Source organism: Pristiophorus japonicus, unplaced genomic scaffold (genome assembly GCF_044704955.1).
Source record: "Pristiophorus japonicus isolate sPriJap1 unplaced genomic scaffold, sPriJap1.hap1 HAP1_SCAFFOLD_80, whole genome shotgun sequence".
NCBI classification, from domain to species: Eukaryota; Metazoa; Chordata; class Chondrichthyes; family Pristiophoridae; genus Pristiophorus; species Pristiophorus japonicus.
Window position 1 is genome coordinate 1195396 of NW_027254718.1, and position 21073 is coordinate 1216468.

Genomic DNA, 21073 nt, shown 5'->3' on the forward strand with positions numbered 1-21073 from the left:
GAAAATGGGATTCGAACCCATGTGTGCAGAGCCAATTATCAGTCCATCGCCTTAAGCTCTCGGCCACCTCGTCTCTTCTTTAACACATCGTCAGCGATGCAATCTCCTGCTTTTTGTATGCAAACCAAAATAACGTGCAAGAAAGTCCACTTCACAGCTTGCTCTGCCCGTGCATGCAGATCGACAATGATGAAAACGTGTCGTGAGAGATTCGTTCAGCAACAGCCTTCCTTGACTTGAGGTGAGTGACTGGAAGAGACGCTGCAAGCCTAATTGACCGCGGCAAGACTCAAACCTGCAATCTTCTGATAACCTTGCAGTTATAATCCAAGTCAGACGCCTTATCCATTAGGCCACGCGGCCTTTGCCAATGCCATCCACTGTGCTATTGTGGAAATTGGGCGCAGATTCGATGCAACTGCAACATCAAGGACTGGATTGAGGAAAAGATGAGCATATTTCGAGTGAATGAACAGATGCACTGCGATCTGGGTGCGCACCGGCGCAGGCAAACCCATGTAAATTGGAGCACAGCAGTTTAACAATTCGGTCATTGCAGCTGAAATCATACTCCTTCTAAAACTATACAGGATGACCCGGGTTTATGAGAAAATCCGTTTCAAAGGGAAAGATTATAGAAACATAGAAACATAGAAAATAGGTGCAGGAGCAGGCCATTCAGCCCTTCTAGCCTGCACCGCCATTCAATGAGTTCATGGCGGAACATGAAACTTCAGTACCCCCTTCTGCTTTCACGCCATACCCCTTGATCCCCCGAGTAGTAAGGACTTCATCTCACTCCCTTTTGAATATATGAAGTGAATTGGCCTCAACTACTTTCTGTGGTAGAGAATTCCACAGGTTCACCATTCTCTGGGTGAAGAAGTTTCTCCTCATCTCGGTCCTAAATGGCTTACCCCTTATCCTTAGAATGTGACCCCTGGTTCTGCACTTCCCCAACATTGGGAACATTCTTCCTGCATCTAACGTGTCTAAACCCGTCAGAATTTTAAACGTTTCTATGAGGTCCCCTCTCATTCTTCTGAACTCCAATGAATACAAGCCCAGTTGATCCAGTCTTTCTTGATAGGTCAGTCCCGCCATCCCGGGAATCAGTCTGGTGAATCTTCGCTGCACTCCCTGAATAGCAAGAATGTCTTTCCTCATGTTACGAGACCGAAACTGTGTACAATACACCAGGTGTGGCCTCACCAAAGCCCTGTACAACTGTAGTAACACCTCACTGCCCCTATACTCAAATGTCTCGCTATGAAGGCCAACATGCCATTTGCTTTTTTTACCGCCTGCTGTACCTGCATGCCAACCTTCAATGACTGATGGACCATGATACCCAGGTCTCGTTACACCTTCCCTTTTCCTAATCTGTCACCATTCAGATAATAGTATGTCTCTCTGTTTTTACCACCAAAGTGGATAACCTCACATTTATCCACATTATACTTCATCTGCCATTCATTTGCCCACTCACCTAACCTATCCAAGTCACTCTGCAGCCTCATAGCATCCTCCTTGCAGCTCAAACTGCCACCCAACTTAGTGTCTTCCGCAAATTTGGAGATACTACATTTAATCCCCTCGTCTAAATCATTAATGTACAGTGTAAACAGCTGGGGCCCCAGCACAGAACCTTGCGGTACCCCACTAGTCACTGCCTGACCTTCGTAAAGTACCCATTTACTCCTACACTTTGCTTCCTGTCTGACAACCAGTTCTCAATCCATGTCAGCACACTACCCCCAATCCCATGTGCTGAAGCGGAACTGACAACCAGCCCGTTTAAACAGACACAGAATAATCGGGGACTGCAAGGACATCCCTTTTACCCAGATGCAGAATTACCATTGACTGACAGCAGTTCTTTTTTAAACGAATAAAGTGAGATTTCTATCATCCCTGAAGGCAATTGTGTATTCGGCCTCGGGACCACGCGGGGCAGAGACAGTTATGGAAGCCACAGCCAGGAAGGAGGGAGGGACGTAAAACCAGCCCAGACTGAAATATATATATATTTAACATTTTAAGAAAATAAGTGCATTTAAAATTGTATTAAAAAAATTGAATTTGAGTAGTTTTAAATAAATAAATAATTGATTCATAATCTATATATTTTTTGATTGAAGGAAGGCTGTTTGACGGGAAGAATTTCATTGGAAATGAGGAGTGCAATCAATCAATACCCAAACACAGTAAGCCCATTTTGGAAGACAAGCCACGAGCGAAGTTGTGGGCTACAAAGGCGATCTTTTAAAGTCGCGTGTGTCTTTCTGCTGGATCTGACAGCAGCTATTGTGCTGTGAAAGAGGTCAAATGTAATAGAGCCCGGTGCCGGCGGAACAGAAAAAGCATATTTCTTTTGGAAGTTCAAAATTTGGGATTACATATAAATATATACATATTTATACATGTATAAACAAAGTCAATCAGTCAGTCATGTCTTGTCTTGTCTTGTCTTCGTTTGATTTGATTTGAATTTGAAAATAACGATGGAGGATGTCATTATATCACACAGCCCACACGCAAGCCCTGGCTAAAATCGCGATATTTCTAACTTGTGTGTTTTCCCTTCTTTCAGATGTGGAACAGCAAAATCCCACAGCAGATTCTTCTACCGTCAGAGAGTCCACGAAGGAGTGTTCAATCAAATCAGTACGTTTTCAAATTGCATGTAATGCATTTTTCTCACATGACAGTAAGATCGCACAGCACGTTTGAACACACTCTGGCTTACACAAACACACAAACAAACTAACATTCCTGCACCCTCCAAAGGCAGGTTTTGAAATTTGAAATTGGAAATCCGGGATAGACAGCACATCCCTTTTAAACAGACACAGAATGATGCGGGACAGATAGCACACAATTTTAAACAGACAGAGAACGATCTCGGACAGTCAGCACATCCCCTGAAAAGGGACACGGATATAGAATGAATAAAAATAGATAAATATGTAAAACTCGGCAGGTCGTGCAGATTCTGAGGAGGAAGAAGTCGTTTTCACGTTCTGTCGGATGATCATTCCGATATTTTAGGAAAAAGTTAAAGATTACAGATTTTTTCAAAAAAATAGTGCCTGGTAAAAATACGCAGTGAGAAAGGTTAAATGGGAACGTCTGCTATACAGTGGAATGCAGGAGTGATTAAATAATGAATGGCACAATGGAGAAAGGCTAAGTGGTTGGTAATCGGGCAATAACGTAACAAAGGATGGTCCAGAGGAGGTGTTAGTGGCAATAGCAGAACCATTACTAGACAATGGGAGCGGTGCTTAGCATCCTATACGTTGAACCTAATGTTGAGGCTAGATGACGAGAACGTGCCTACAATATAGGGTATCACCGCCTTTTAATCAGACCAGGCAGCTTTGCCAGCCCGGATTGATTTCCTGTCCGCTTTGAATTCGGCAGCCAAGGGACGAATTCAAAAGGCATCTTCTCACATCTTTTCAGCTCCAGAGAAACAGGACGCACTGATATTCAGGGCAGAGGTGGAGATTGACGCTGAATGTATGCTTATCCCAATTGAGGTGAGCTTATGCGTACAGACACAACGATATGCTGATCAAGTATTGGTCGGAACCAAACAAGGGTTTAGGTTATCCAACGAGTCACAGAGCCGAGTACCTCTGAGATATTTTAACTTTACTCAGTTTGGCGGGTTTCACTTTACTCTGGGATTTGGATGCTCAGGGAACATCGGCGTAAAATCACACGTTTTAACGTGAAATATGTCTGTTTTCTCACATGTCGAGTGGCAGTGAGAAGCGGAACTTTGAGTAAGACATGGCGAGGCTCGTCCGGGATTTGGCCCGAGACCTCTCGCATTTCAAATGTGATCATTCCTAAGTGAGAATCATACATTTAGGCCAACGAGCCGCCGACAGTGAAAAGCGCAGCTCTCAGATTCTGACGGTGGTGAGAAAAGATATTAGGCCCATCGTGCTTGTGCTGTCCCTCAGAGACCTATCTAATTAGTGCCCCTCGCCATTGTACTGCAACTGTTCTCCTTTTGACGAATACATTATTAATTTGAGACATGACATGAGGAAAGTACAGCATCCTTGTAAGTAAAAGGGAAATTTGGCGATGAGGTTAAATGTGATTGATAAAACGAGGTCAAAACTGTATGCCAACGACGACGGGATTCGCACCCATGCGTGCAGATCACAATGGATTAGCAGTCCATCGCCTTAACCTCTCGGCTATCTCGGCACTGCTTTAACACATCGTCATCCATTCAATCTCCTGCTTTTTGTATCCAAAGAGAAATAATGTGCATCAAAGTCCACTTCACAGCTTGCTCTGCCCGTGCATGCAGATCGACAATGATGAAAACTTGCCATGAGATTCTTTGAGCAAACAGCCTTCCTTCACTTCAGGTGAGTGACTGGAAGAGATGGTTGGTTTCTCGGCAGAATCACAACAAAGAATGTAAAATTTCACTGAAGCAACTTAAATTGACCGCGTCAGGATTCAAACCTTCAATCTTCTGATAACTTCGCGGTTATAATCGAAGTCAGCCGCTTTATCCATTAGGGCACGCGTTCTCTGCCAACACCAGCCATTGTGTTATTGTGCATATTGCGAACAGATTCGGGGCAACTGCAACATCAAGGACTGGATTTCGGAACAGATGAGCATATTTCTAGTGAATGAACAGATGCACGGCGATCTGGGTGCGCACCGGCGCAGGCAAGCCCAATGTAAATTGAAACACAACAGTTTAACAATTCGGTCATTGCAGCTGAAATCATACTCCTTCTCAAACTATACAGGATGACCCGGGTTTATGAGAAAATCAGTTTCAAAGGAAAGATTATGAACCGGAATGTAGAACCAGCCCGTTTAAACAGACACAGAATGATCCGGGACTGCAAGGACATCGCTTTACCCAGTTGCAGAATGACCCTTGACTGACAGCAGTTCTCTTTTAAAAGAATAAAGTGAGAATTCTATCATCCCTGAAGGCAATTGTGTATTGGGCCTCAGGACCACGCGGGGCAGCGACGGTTATTGAAGCCACAGGCAGGAAGGAGGGAGGGACGTAAAACCAGCCCAGATTGAAATATATATATATTTAACAATTTAAGAAAATAAATACATTTAAATTTTATTTAAAAAAAATGAATTTGAGTTGTTTTAAATAAATAAATAATTGATTCAAAATCTATATATTTTTTGATTGAAGGAAGGCTGTGTGACTGGAAGAATTTCATTGGAAATGAGGTGCGCAGTAAATCATTGCCCAAACACAATAAGCCCATGGTGGAAGACAAGTCACGAGGGAAGATGTGGGCTACAAAGGCGATCTTTTAAAGTCGCGTGTGTCTTTCTGCTGGATCTGACAGCAGCTGCTTATGCTGTCAAAGAGGTCAAATGTAATAGAGCCCGGTGCCGGCGGAACAGAAAAAGCATATTTCTTTTGGAAGTTCAAAATTTGGGATTACATATAAATATACACATATTTATACATGTATAAACAAAGTCAGTCAGTCAGTCATGTCTTGTCTTGTCTTGCCTTGTTTTGATTTGATTTGAATTTGAAAATAAGGATGGAGGATATCATCATATCACACAGCCCACACGCAAGCCCTGGCTAAAATCGCTATATTTCTAACTTGTGTATTTTCCCTTCTTTCAGATGTGGCATAGCAAAATCCCACAGCAGATTCTTCTACCGTCAGACAGTCCACGAAGGAGTGTTCAATCAAATCAGTACGATTTCAAGTTGCATGTAATGCATTTTCCTCACATGACAGTAAGATCGCACTGCACGTTTTGAACACACTCTGGCTTGCACAAACACACAAACAAACTAAAATTCCTGCACCCTCCAAAGGCAGTTTTTGAAATTTGAAATTGGAAATCCGGGACAGACAGCACATCACTTTTAAATAGACGCAGAATGATGCGGGTCTGATAGCACACCATTTTAAACAAACAGAGAATGATCTCGGACAGACAGCACATCCCCTTAAAAGGGACACGGAAATAGAATGAATAAAAACAGATAAATATGTAAAACTCGGCAGGTCGTGCAGATTTTGTGGAGGAAGAATCCGGTTTCACGTTCTGTCGGATAATCATTCGGATATTTTAGGAAAAAGTTAAAGATTACAGATTTTTTCAACAAAAATAGCGCCTGGAAAAAATACGCAGCGAGAAAGGTCAAATGGGAACGTTTGTGATACAGTGGAACGCAGGAGTGATTAAATAATACATGGCACAATGGAGAAAGGCAAAGTGGGTGGTAATCGGGCAATAACGTAACAAAGGGTGGTCCAGAGGAGGTGTTCGTGGGAACAGCAGAACCATTACCAGACAATGGGAGAGGTGCTTATGATCCGATACGTTGAACCTAATGTTGAGGCCAGAAGATGAGAACATGCCTACAATATAGGGTGTCACCGCCTTTTAATCAGACCAGGCAGCTTTGCCAGCCCGGATTGATTTCCTGTCCGCTTTGAATTCGGCAGCCAAGGGACTAATTCAAAAAGCAGCTTCTCACATCTTTTCAGCTCGAGAGAAACAGGACGCACTGATATTCAGGGCAGAGGTGGAGATTGACGCTGAATGGTTGCTTATCCCAATTGTGGTGAGCTTATGCGTACAGACAGGAAGATATACTGATCAAGTATTGGCCGGAACCAAACACGGGTTTAGGTTATCCAACGAGTCACAGAGCCGAGTACCTGTGAGATACTTTAACTTTACTCAGTTTGGCGGGTTTCACTTTGCTCTGGGATTTGGATGCTCAGGGAACATCGGCGTAAAATCACACGTTTTAACGTGAAATATGTCTGTTTTCTCACATGTCGAGCGGCTGTGAGAAGCGGAACTTTGAGTAAAACATGGCGGGGCTCGTCCGGGATTTGGTCCGAGACCTCTCGCATTTCAAATGTGATCATTCCTAAGCGAGAATCATAACCGTGGACCAACGAGCCGCCGACAGTGAAAAGCGCAGCTCGCAGATTCTGACGGTGGTGAGAAAAGATATTATGGCCCATCGTGCATGTGCTGTCTCTCAGATACCTATCTAATTAGTGCCCCTCGCCATTGTACTGCAACTGTTCTCCCTTTGATGAATATATTATTAATTTGAGACATGACATGAGGAAAGTACAGCATCCTTGAAAGTCAAAGGGGAATTTGGCGATGAGGTTAAATGTGATTGACAAAATGAGGTCAAAGCTGTAAGCCAACGACGATGAGGATGGGGATGGGATTGGAACCCATGCGTGCAGAGCACAATAGATTAGCAGTCCATCGCCGTAACCTCTCGGCCACCTCGTCACTTGTGCAGCGCATTGTCAGCCGTTCAATCTCCTGCATTTTGTATCCAAACAAATATAATGTGCAAGAAAGTCCACTTCACAGCTTGCAAATCTGCCCGTGCATGCAAATCGACAATGATGAAATCTTGCCATTAGATTCTTTAAGCAAACTGCCTTCCTTTGTTCAGGTGAGTGACTGGAAGAGATGGTTGGTTTCACGGCAGAAACACAACAAAAAACATAACAATTCACGTCGCGAGCTCAGTTTACTACTGCAGGACTCGAACCTGCAATTTTCTGATAACTTCGCTATAATAATCGAAGACAGACGCCTTATCCGTTAGAGCACGCGACCTCTGCCATCAGCGTATATTGTGTTGTTGTATATATTGGGAGAAAATTCGGGGCAACTGCAACATCAAGGAGTGGATTTAGGAAAAGATGAGCATATTTCGAGTGAATCAACTGATGTACTGCGATCTGGGTGCGCACCGGCGCAGGCAAGCCCAATGTAAATTGGAACACAACAGTTTAACAATTCGGTCATTGCAGCTGAAATCATACTCCTTCGCAAACTATACAGGATGACCCGGGTTTATGAGACAATCCGTTTTAAAGGGAAAGATTATGAACCGGAACTGACAACCAGCCTTTTTAAACAGACACAGAATGATCCGGGACTGCAAGGACATCCCTTTTACCCAGATGCAGAATGACCCTTGACTGACAGCAGTTCCCTTTTAAAAGAATAAAGTGAGATTTCTATCATCCCTGAAGGCAATTGTGCAGTGGGGCTCAGGACCACGCGGGACAGAGACGGTTATTGAAGCCACAGGTAATCGACTGGCAGGAAGGAGGGAGGGACGTAAAACCATCCCACACTGAAACATATATATATATTTGACATTTTAAGAAAATAAATATATTTAAATTTTATTTTAAACGAATTGAATTTGATTTGTTTGAAATAAATAAATAATTGAATCATTATCTGGATATATTTTTTGAGAGAACGAAGGCTGTGTGAGCAGAATAATTTCATTGGAAATGAGGGGTGCAGTAAATAAATACCCAAACATAGTAAGCCCATGGTGGAAGACAAGCCACGAGGGAAGATGTGGGCGACAAAGGCGATCTTTTGAAGTCGCGTGTGTGTTTCTGCTAGATCTGGCAGCAGCTACTTGTGCGATGAAAGTGGTCAAATGTAATAGAGTCCAGTGCAGGCAGAACAGAAAAAGCACATTTATTGTGAAAGTTAAAAAGTTCAGATTGAATTCATGTATACATATATATATATATATATACATGTATACACACAGTCTGTCAGTGAGTTATGGCTTGTCTTGTCTTGATTTGATTTGTTTTGAATTTGAAAATAAGGATGGAGGATGTCATCATGTCACACAGCACACACGCTATATTTCTAACTTGTGTATTTTCCCTTCTTTCAGATGTGGAATAGCAAAGTACCACAGCAGATTCTTCTACCGTCAGAGAGTCCACGAAGGAGTGTTCAATCAAATCAGTGCGGTTTCAAGTTGCATGTAAAGCATTTTTCTCACATGACAGTAAGATCGCACACACGTTTGCACACACTCTGGCTTACGCAAACAAAGAAACAAATAAAAATTCCTGCACCCTCCAAAGGCTGTTTTGAAATTTGAAATTTGGAATCTGGGACACACAGCAAATCGCTTTTAAACAGGCACAGAATGATGCGGGTCTGATAGCACACCATTTTAAACAAACAGAAAATGATCCCAGACAGACAGCACATCCTCTTAAAAGGGACACGGAAACAGAATGAATAAAAACAGATAATTGTGTCAAACCCGGCAGGTCGTGCAGATTCTGTAGATGAGGAACCCGGATTCACGTTCTGTCGGACAATCATTCCGATATTTTAGGAAAAAGTTAAAGATTACAGATTTTTTCAACAAAAATAGCGCCTGGAAAAATACGCAGTGGGAAACGTCAAATGGGAACGTCTGTGATACAGCGGAACGCAGGAGTGATTAAATAATAAATGGCACAATGGAGAAAAGCAAAGTGGGTGGTAATCGGGCAATAACGTAACATAGGATGGTCCAGAGGAGGTGTTAGTGGGAACAGCAGAACCATTACCAGACAATGGGAGCGGTGGCTATGATCTGATACGTTGAACATAATGAACAACATGCCTGCAATATAGGGTTCAACGCCTTTTAATCAGACCAGGCAGCTTGGCCAGCCCGGATTGATTTCCTGTCCGGTTTGAATTCGGCAGCCAAGAGAATAATTCAAAACACAGCTTTTCATATGTTATCAGCTCAAGAGAAACAGGATGCACTGATATTCAGGGCAGAGGTGGAGATTGACGCTGAATGTATGCGTATCCCAATTGAGGTGAGCTTATGCGTATGACAGGAAGATATACTGATCAAGTAATGGCCGGATGCAAACACGGGTTTAGGTGATGCAACCAGTCACAGAGCCGAGTACGTCTCTGATACTTTAACTTTACTCTGTTTGGCGGGTTTCACTTTGCTCTGGGATTTGGACACTGTGGGATCATCGGCGCAAAATCACATGTTTTTATGTGAAATATGTTTGTTTTCTCACATGTCGAGTGGCTGTGAGAAGCGGAAATTTGAGTAAAAACTGGCGGGGCTCGTCCAGGATTTGGACCCGGTACCTCTCGCATTTCAAATGTGATCATCGCTTAGCGAGAATCTACCCCTAGATGAACGAGCCGCTGAGAGTGAAGAGCGTAGCTCTCAGATTCTGACGGTAGTGAGAAAAGATATTCGGCGCATCGTGCGTGTGCTGTCCCTCCAGACCTATCTGATTAGTCCTCCTCTCCATAGTCCGACAAATGTCATCCCTTTGACGAATATATTATTAATTTGAGACATGAGACAAAGTGCACCATTCTTGTTCGCGAAAGGGGAATTTGGCGATGAGGTTAAATGTGATTGACAAACGACCGGGGGGTCAATGTTGTAACACAATAACGACGAGGTTGGGATTACGAACCCATGCGTGCAGAACACAACGGTTTAGCAGTCGCTCGCCTTAACCTCTCGGCAACCTCGTCTTTCACTCACCGAAGCGTCAACCATTCAATTTCCCGCTTTTTTATGCAAACAGAAATAAAGTGCAAGAAAATCCAGTGCAAAGCTTGCTCTGCCCGTGAAACCGGATCGACAATGATGAAAACGTGCGATTGGATTCTTAAAGCAAACAGCCTTGCTTTACTTCTGGTGAGTGACTGTACGAGATGATTGGTATTTCGGCAGAATCCCAGCAATACAAAATCACAAAGCGGTCTAATTGACCGCAGCAGGACTCAAACCTGCAATCATCTGATAACTTCGCGATTAGGCCACGCGGTCTCTGCCATTTGCGCCAAATGTGTTGTTGTGTACATTGGGAGCAAACTCGGGCCAACTGCTATATTAAGGAATGGATTTCGAAAAAGATGAGCATATTTCGAGTAAATGAACAGATGCCCTGCGATCTGGGTGCGCACCGGCGCAGGCAACCCCATTTGGAACACAACAGTTTAACAATTCGGACACTGCAGCTGAAATCACACTCCTTCTAAACTGTACAACATGATCCGGGATTATGAGAAAATACGTCTGAAAGGGACAGATTATGAACGCAACGGACAACCATCCCGTTTCAATAGACAGAGAATGATCCGCGACTGCAAGCATGTCCCTTTTACCCAAGTGCAGAATGACCCTTGACTGACAGCAGTTTCCTTTTCAAAGAATAAAGTGAGATTTCTATCATTCCTGAAGGCAATTTTGCAGTGCGTCAGTGAGCATGGTGCTTAGGACCACGCGGGGCTGGGACGCTGATTGATGCCACAGGTGATAGACAGGCAGGAAGGAGGAAGGGACGTAAAACCAACCCAGACAAAAAGCCAATTTATTAAAATATATATACATAATTATAAAAAATGAATACATATGATTTTTATTTAACAAAAATTGAATTTGATGTTTTTAAATAAATATATCATTAATTAATCATCTATTTATGTTTTGACTGAACGAAGGCTGTGTGTCTGGATGGCTAGCATTGTACATAAGGGTGTGCACGCAGTAAGTACCGACAGACACAGTCAGCCCATGGTGGAAGACAAGCCACGAGGGAAGATGTGGGATGCAATGGTGATCTTTTAAAGTGACGTGTGTCTGTCTGCTGTTTTTCAGTTGTGCAATGTTAGGATCCGACAGCAGCTGCTTGTGCTCTGAAAGTGGACAAGAGCAATAGAGTCCAGTGCAGGCAGATCAGAAAAAGAACATTTATTGTGAAATTTAAAAAGCGGGAATATATACATTGTATATAGGTATATACACACACACACACACACACACACACATATATATATATATTTAAACGAAGTCAGTCAGTGAGTCCTGTCTTGTCTTGTCCTGTTTTGATTTGAATTTGAAAATAAGGTGGTTAAGGTCATCATGTCTCAAAGCCCACACGCAAACCCTGGCTGAAATCTGTATGTTCCTAACTTGAGAATTTTGCATTTTTTCAGATGTGAAATGGCAAGATCCCACATCAGATTGTTCTTCTGTAAGATCCTCGAAGGAGTATTCAATCAAATCGGCTTCAATTCCACGTAATGCCTTTTTTCACACATGATATTAAATGTCCAGCAAGATCCCACAACACGTTTGCACTCACTCCCTCTCTTACACAAACTCAGCAACAAACTTAAATTCCTATACACTCCAAAGGCAGTTTTTGAAATTTGAAATTTGAAATCTGGCACAGACAGCACATCCCTTTTAAACAGACACAGAATGATCCGGGACTGTTAGCATATCCCTTTTTTAACAGACACATAAATTTCCGGGACTGAATGCAAATCCCTCTGAAGCAGATATGGAATGATCTTGGACCGAGAGTTCTTTCATTTTAAACAACCCTAGAATGACCCGAGACTGAGAGCAAATCCCTTTAGAAATAGACACAGCATGATCCTGGAATGACAGCAAATCGGTTTAGACCGACATAGAATGATTCGGGACATCTCGCATTTCCACTGTGAAAATCCCAAAGAGAGATCCATACACCTGGACCAACGAGCCGCCGACAGTAAAGTGCGCAACCCATTCTATATTAGAACGACATATTCTGACGATAGTGAAGAAAGCTTTTCGAACCAACGTGGCTGTGCTGTGTCTCTGAGAGAGCGATCAAATTAGTCCCCCTCTCCATAGTCCTGCGAATAAGAACATAAAAACATAGATGTTCCCTTTGATGAATATATTGGGCCTGAAGTCACTGTGCTCGGCTTCCCCCAGGCGCTCGACTGAAAACAGGAATCAGGTTCCACACCTACCTTTTGCCCCTGCGCCCGCCAGCAGTCCGCTTCTGAGGCATTCGCAACGCATTCAGGTCTTGGAGATGCGGAGGGAGAAGTTGGATTCACGTGGCTCTGGACAGCCAATGAAGGTACAGGATTCGCATTCATAATAATAGCATCTCCGGAAGTACGGGTTCTCATTATTACGATTGAGAACGCCCCATCACCCAAACACACATAAAAATTAAAAAACAAAACATCTCGCATATTTAATATTAATTTAAATTGAAGTTTATAAATGTGTTAGAAAAAAATATATTTTTCGGATTTTTAAAAAAGTTTGGTATTTAGAGTTTAAAATAAACCTACCATATGGACAGGGTTTTTAACATAAAATGTTATTGCATTTTATTTGTACATGTTTTTATATTTTTATGTTTTAATTCTCTTACGCTGATAAAAGCAGTCGATGCACCTGCTTTTCCCAAGCGCAAGACATTTAAGGACATTCGCTGAGCAATAGATAGGCAAATAGTGCCTACTCACCCATGCGAATATCCTTCTCATGAAGAAGCGTTGGATGTGACAAGCAGGAATTTGACATTGGAAACACTGGTTTACAGTGCATGCATCCCGTACTCCAAAGAAGGGCTTTTGTGGGTCCTTGCCGGTTGCGTATGTACTCCGTAAAACACAGTGAGGCCGGAATTTCAGGCCCTATATTAATTTGAGACATGACATGACAAAAGTGCAGCATCATTGACAGTAAAAGGCAAATTTGGCCATGAGGTTTAAGGTAATTTACAAAACAACAAGAGGATTTCTTCGTTAAATACATTAAGGACGATTATGGGATCCGGACCCAGTCATGCAAATCACAATGGTTAGCAGTTATTTGCTTTAAACTCTGCACCACCTCCTCTCCCGTTTGCAGCAACGTTAGACATTCAATTTAGGGCTTTTTGCATCCAAACAGAAATATTCTGCAAGAATGTCCACTTCACCACTTGTCCTGCCGATGCAACCAGATGGACAATGTTGAAAATGTGCCATCAGCTTTCCATTACTTTAGGTGAGTGGCTGGTCACACGTGGAATTAAGTGCACCAGATACAACAGAAGGAGGAGCTTAGAAAACAGCGGAGTTAGGATATTCATAAAAAGGAGGAATTGCAATAGGGCTGCAGAAACAGGGAAATTAGAAGCTCCGGAAACAGAGCAATAAGGAGCTCCTGAAACAGAATGATAAGGAGCTCCAAGAACAGTGGATTAAGGAGCCCCTGAAACAGAGGGATAAGGAGCTCCTGAAAGAGGTGGATAAGGAACTCCTGAAACAGACTGATAAGGAGCTCGTGAAACAGAGGAATAAGGAGCTCCTTAAGCAGAGGAATAATGAGCCCGGACACAGATGGATAAGGAGCTCCTGAAACAGAGGAATAAGGAGCTCCTGCAACAGAGGGATAAGGAGCTCCTGAAACAGAGGATTTAGGACCTCCTGAAACAGAGGGATAAGGAGCTCCTGAAACAGAGGGATAAGGAAATCCTGAAACAGAGGGATAAGGATCTTATGAAACAGAGGATTTAGGAGCTCCTGCAGCAGAGGGATAAGGAACTCCTGAAACAGAGGGATAAGGAGCTCCTGAAACAGAGGAATTAGGAGCGCCTGCAACAGAGGGACAAAGTGCTCCTGAAACAGATGGATAAGGAGATCCTGAAACAGAGGAATTAGGAGCTCCTGCAACAGAGGGATAAGGAGCTCCTGAAGCAGAGGGATCAGGAGCTTCTGAAAGAGAGGGTTAAGGAGCTCGTTAAACAGAGGGATACGGAGCTCCAGAAACAGATGGATAAGGAACTCGAGAAAGAGGGAGAACGAGTTCCTGAAACGGATGGATAAGGAGCTCCTGAAACAGGGGAATTTGGAGCTCCTGAAACAGAGGGATAAAGAGCTCCAGAAACAGAGGTTTAATGAGCTCCGGAAACAGAGGGATAAGGTGCTCCAGAAACAGAGAGATAAGGAGCTTGTGAAGCAGAGCGATAAGGAGCTGATGAAACAGAGGGAGTAGGCGCTCCTGAAACAGATGGATAAGGAGCTCCTGAAACAGAAAAATTAGGAGCTTCTGCAACAGAGGGATAAGGAGCTCCTGAAACAGAGGGATAAGGAGTTCCTGAAACAGAGGGATAAGGAGCTCCAGGAACAGAGGGATAAGGATCTGTTGAAACAGAGGGATAGGGATCTCTTGAAACAGATTGATAAAGAGCTCCAGAAACAGAGGTATAAGGAGCTCCTGAAACAGAGGGATAAGGATCTCTTGAAACAGATGATAAAGAGCTCCAGAAACAGAGGTATAAGGAGCTCCAGAAACATATGGATAAGGAGCTCCAGAAACAGAGGGATAAGGAGCTCCTGAAACAGAGGGATAAGGAGCTCCTGAAACAGAGGGATAAGGAGCTCCTGAAACAGAGTGATAAGGAGTTCCTGAAACAGAGGGATAAGGAGCTCCAGGAACAGAGAGATAAGGATCTGTTGAAACAGAGGGATAGGGATCTCTTGAAACAGATTGATAAAGAGCTCCAGAAACAGAGGTATAAGGAGCTCCTGAAACAGAGGGATAAGGATCTCTTGAAACAGATGATAAAGAGCTCCAGAAACAGAGGTATAAGGAGCTCCTGAAACAGAGGGATAAGGAGCTCCTGAAACAGGGGGATGAGGAGCTCCTGAAACAGAGGGATAAGGAGCTCCTGAAACAGAGGGACAAGGAGCTCCTGAAAGAGAGGATAAGGAGCTCCTTAAACAGAGGGATAAGGAACTCCATAACAGAGGGATAAGGATCTCCTGAAACAGGGAAATTTGGAGCTCCTGAAACACTGGGAAAAGAAGCTCCAGAAACAGAGGGATAAGGAGTTCCCGCAACAGAGGTAGAAGGAGCTCTTGAAACAGAGCGATAAGGAGCTCCTGAAGCAGAGGGACAAGGAGCTCCTGAAACAGAGGGATAAGGAGCTCCTGAAACAGAGGGATAAAGAGCTCCATAAACAGCGGGATAAGGAACTCCAGAAACAGAGGGATAAGGAACTCCATAACAGAGGGATAAGGAGCTCCTGAAACAGAGGCATAAGGACCTAATGAAACAGAGGGATAAAGAGCTCCTGAAACAGAGAAATTAGGAGCTCCTTAACAGAGGGATAAGGAGATCCTGAAGCAGAGGGATAAGGAGCTCCAGAAACAGAGGGATAAGGAGCTCCAGGAACAGACAGATAAGGATCTCTTGAAACAAAGTGATAAAGAGCTCCAGAAACAGAGGTATAAGGAGCTCCAGAAACAGAGGGATAAGGAGCTCCAGAAACAGAGGGATAAGGAGCTCCTGAAGCAGAGCGACAAGGAGCTCATGAAACAGAGGGTGTAGGCGCTCCTGAAACAGAGGGATAAGGTGCTCCTGAAAAAGAAGAATTAGGAGCTCCTGCAACAGACGGATAAGGAGCTCCTGAAACAGAGGGATAAGGAGCTCCTGAAACAGAGGCATAAAGAGCTCGAGAAACAGAGAGATAAGTAGCTCCTGAAACAGAGGGATAAGGAACTCCAGAAACAGTGGGATAAGGAGCTCCTGAAACAGAGGAATTAGGAGCTCCTGCAACAGAGGGATAAGGAGCTCCTGAAACAGAGGAATTAGGAGCTCCTGCAACAGAGGGGCAAAGTTCTCCTGAAACAGAGGGACAAGGAGCTCCTGAAACAGAGGGATAAGGAGCTCCTGAAACAGAGTGATCAAGAGCTCCATAAACAGCGGGATAAGGAACTCCAGAAACAGAGGGATAAGGAACTCCATAACAGAGGGATAAGGATCTCCTGAAACAGGGAAATTTGGAGCTCCTGAAACACTGGGAAAAGAAGCTCCAGAAACAGAGGGATAAGGAGTTCCTGAAACAGAGGTAGAATGAGCTCTGGAAACAGAGGGATAAGGAGCTCCTGAAACAGTGGGACAAGGAGCTCCTGAAACAGAGGGATAAGGAGCTCCTGAAACAGAGGGATAAAGAGCTCCATAAACAGCGGGATAAGGAACTCCAGAAACAGAGGGATAAGGAACTCCATAACAGAGGGATAAGGAGCTCTTGAAACAGAGGCATAAGGACCTCATGAAACAGAGGGATAAAGAGCTCCTGAAACAGAGAAATTAGGAGCTCCTGCAACAGAGGGATAAGGAGATCCTGAAGCAGAGGGATAAGGAGCTCCAGAAACAGAGGTAAAAGGAACTCCAGAAAGAGAGGAATAAGGAGCTCCTGAAACAGGGAAATTTGGAGCTCCTGAAACACTGGGAAAAGAAGCTCCAGAAACAGAGGGATAAGGAGCTCCTGAAACAGAGGGATAAGGAGCTCCTGAAACAGAGGGATAAGGAGCTCCAGGAACAGAGGGATAAGGATCTCCTGAAACAAAGTGATAAAGAGCTCCAGAAACAGAGGTATAAGGAGCTCCAGAAACAGAGGGATAAGGAGCTCCTGAAGCAGAGCGATAAGGAGCTCATGAAACAGAGGGTGTAGGCGCTCCTGAAACAGAGGGATAAGGTGCTCCTGAAAAAGAAGAATTAGGAGCTCCTGAAACAGAGGAATTAGGAGCTCCTGCAACAGAGGGGCAAAGTGCTCCTGAAACAGATGGAGAAGGAGCTCCTGAAACAGGAGGATAAGTAGCTCCTGAAACAAGGGGATAAGGAGCTCCTGAATCAGAGGGATAAGGAGCTCCTGAAACAGAAGAATTAGGAGCTCCTGTAACAGAGGGGCATAGTGCTCCTGAAACAGATGGATAAGGAGCTCCTGAAACAGAGGGGTAAGGAGCTCCTGAAACAGGGGGATAAGGAGCTCCTGAAACAGAGGAATTAGGAGCTCCTACAACAGAGGCATAAGGAGCTCCTGAAACAGAGGAATTAGGAGCTCCTGCAACAGAGGGATAAGGAGCTCCTGAAACAGAGGGATAAGGAGCTCCTGAAACAGAGGGACAAGGAGCTCCTGAAACAGAGGGATAAGGAGCTCCTGAAACAGAGGGATAAAGAGCTCCATAAACAGCGGGATAAGGAACTCCAGAAACAGAGGGATAAGGAACTCCATAACAGAGGGATAAGGAGCTCCTGAAACAGAGGCATAAGGACCTCATGAAACAGAGGCATAAAGAGCTCCTGAAACAGAGAAATTAGGAGCTCCTGCAACAGAGGGATAAGGAGATCCTGAAGCAGAGGGATAAGGAGCTCCAGAAACAGAGGGAAAAGGAACTCCAGAAAGAGAGGGATAAGGATCTCCTGAAACAGGGAAATTTGGAGCTCCTGAAACATTGGGAAAAGAAGCTCCAGAAACAGAGGGATAAGGAGTTCCTGAAACAGAGGTAGAAGGAGCTCCTGAAACAGAGGGATAAGGAGCTCCTGAAACAGAGGGATAAGGAGCTCCAGGAACAGAGGGTTAAGGATCTCTTGAAACAAAGTGATAAAGAGCTCCAGAAACAGAGGTATAAGGAGCTCCAGAAACAGAGGGATAAGGAGCTCCAGAAACAGAGGGATAAGGAGCTCCTGAAAAAGAAGAATTAGGAGCTCCTGCAACAGAGGGATAAGTAGCTCCAGACACACAGGTAAACGGAACTCCAGAAACAGAGGGATAAGGAGCTCCAGAAACAGTGGGAAAACGATCTCCTGAAACAGAGGGATAAGGAGCCCCTGAAACAGAAGAATTACGAGCTCTTGTAAGAGAAGGATATGGAGCTCCTGAAACAGAGGGATATGGAGCTCCAGAAGCAGAGGGATAAGGAGCTCCAGAAAGAGAGGGATAAGGAACTCCAGAAACAGAGGAAAAAGGAGTTCCTGCATCAATGAAATTAGAAGTTCCTGCAACACAGGGATAAGTAGCTCCTGAAACAGAGGATTCAGGCGCTCCAGAAACAGGGGGATAAGGAGCTCCTGAACCAGAGGAATTAGCAGCTCCTGCAACAGAGGGTTAAGGTGCTCCTGAAAGAGATGGATAAGGACATCATGAAATAGACGAATTAGGAGCTCCTGCAACAGAGGGATAAGGAGCTCCTGAAACAGAGGGATAAAGAGCTCCAGAAACAGAGATAGAAGGAGCTACAGAAACAGAGGGATAAGGAAATCCAGAAACAGCGGGATAAGGAGCTCCTGAAACAGAGGAATTTGAGCTCCTGCAACAGAGGGATAAGGAGCTCCTGAAACAGAGGGATAAGGAGCTCCTGAAACAGAGGGATAAGGATCTCCTGAAAGAGAGGGATAAGGAGCTCGTTAAATAGAGTGATAACATATTCCAGAAACAGACGGATAAGGTGCTCCAGAAACAGAGGGATAAGGAACTCCAGAAAGATAGGGATAAGTAGCTCTTGAAACAGAGGAATAAGGAACTAATGAAACAGAGGGATAAGGAACCTCTGAAACAGGGTAATTTGGAGCTCCTGAAACAGAGGGAAAAGGAGCTCCAGAAACAGAGGGATAATGAGCTCCTGCAACAGAGGGATAAGGACCTCCAGAAACAGAGGGATAAAGTGCTCCAGAAACAGAGAATAAGTACCTCCAGAAACAGAGGGATAAGGAGCTCCAGAAACAGAGCGATAAGGAGCTTATGAAACAGAGGGATAAGGAGCTCCTGCAACAGAGCGATAAGGAGCTTATGAAACAGAGGGATAAGGAGCACCTGAAACAGAGGGAATAGGAGCTCCTGAAAAAGAGGGGTAAGGAGCTTATGAAACAGAAGAATTAGGAGCACCTGCAACAGAGGGATAAGGAGCTCCTGAAACAGAGCGATAATGAGCTCCTGAAACAGAGGAATTAGGAGCTCCTGCAACAGAGGGATAAGGAGCTCCTGAAACAGAGCGATAATGAGCTCCAGAAACAGAGGAATTAGGAGCTCCTGCAACAGAGGGGCAAAGTGCTCCTGAAACAGATGGATAAGGAGCTCCTGAAACAGACGAATTAGGAGCTCCTGCAACAGAGGGATAAGGAGTTCCTGAAACAGAGTGATAAGGAGCTCCTGAAAGAGAGGGATAAGGAGCTCCTGAAAGAGAGGGATAAGGAGCTCATTAAACAGAGGAATAAGGAACTCATGAAACAGAGGGATAAGGAGCTCCTAAAACAGGGGAATTTGGAGCTCCTGAAACAGAGGGAAAAGGAGCTCCAGAAACAGAGGGATAAGGAGCTCCTGAAACAGAGGGAGAAGGAGCTCCTGAAAAAGAGGGATAAGGAGCTCCTGAAACAGAGTGATATGGAGCTCATGAAATAGAGGGAATAGGAGCTCCTGAAAAAGAGTGATAAGGAGCTCCTGAAGCAGAAGAATTAGGATCTCCTGCAACAGAGTGATAAGGAGCTCTTGAAACAGAGGGATAAGGAGCTCCTGAAAGAGAGGGATAAGGAGCTCGTTAAACATAGGGATAAAGAGCTCTAGAAACAGACGGATAAGGAGCTCCAGAAACAGAGGGATAAGTAACTCCAGAAAGAGAGGGATAAGGAGCTCCTGAAACAGAGGAATAAGGAGCTCATGAAACAGAGGGATAAGGAGCTCCTGAAACAGGGGAATTGGGAGCTCCTGAAACAGAGGGAAAAGGAGCTCCAGAAACAGAGGGATGAGGGGCTCCTGAAACAGAGGGATAATGAGCTCCTGAAACAGAGGAATAAGGAGCTCCTGCAACAGAGGGATAAGTAGCGCCTGAAACAGAGGGATAAGGAGCTCCTGAAACAGAGGGATAAAGTACTCCAGAAACAGAGGATAAGGACCTCCAGAAACAGAAGGATAAGGAGCTCAAATAACAGAGGGATAAGCAGCTCCTGAAACAGAGCGATAAGGAGCTCACGAAACAGAGGGATAAGGAGCTCCTTAAACAGAGGGATAAGGAGCTCATGAAACAGAGGGAATAGCAGCTGAAACAGAGTGATAAGGAGCTCATGAAACAGCGGGAATCGGAGCTCCTGAAAAAGAGGGATAAGGAGCTCCTGAAACAGAGGAATTAGGAGCTCCTGCAACAGAGGGGCAAAGTGCTCCTGAAACAGATGGATAACGAGCTCCTAAAACAGGGAATTAGGAGCTCCTGCAACAGAGGGATAAGGAGTTCCTGAAACAGAGGGATAAGGAGCTCCTGAAACAGAGGGATAAGGAGCTCCTGAAAGAGAGGGACAAGGAGCTTTTTAATCAGAGGGATAAAGAGCTCCAGAAACAGACGGAAAAGGGTCTCCAGAAATAGAGGAATAAGGAACTCCAGTAAGAGAGGGATAAGGAGCTCCTGAAACAGAGGAATAAGGAGCTCATGAAACAGAGGGATAAGGAGCTCCTGAAACAGGGAATTTGCAGCTCCTGAACAGAGGGAAAAGGAGCTCCAGAAACAGAGGGATAAGGCGCTCCTGAAACAGAGAGATAAGGAGCTTCTGAAACAGAGGGATAAGGAGCTCCAGAAACAGAGGGATAAGGAGCTCCTGAAACAGAGGGATAAAGTCCTCCAGAAA

At 44.3% G+C, this 21073-nt stretch overlaps 1 non-coding gene across 1 annotated transcript; it reads right to left on the reverse strand.

The window, feature by feature from the left end:
* Nucleotides 1-274: 274 nt before the first annotated feature.
* Nucleotides 275-363, reverse strand: trnap-ugg (transfer RNA proline (anticodon UGG)). The gene is given in 2 exon segments: nt 275-310; nt 327-363. It is a non-coding gene; the product is annotated as a tRNA-Pro (tRNA).
* Nucleotides 364-21073: the final 20710 nt, after the last annotated feature.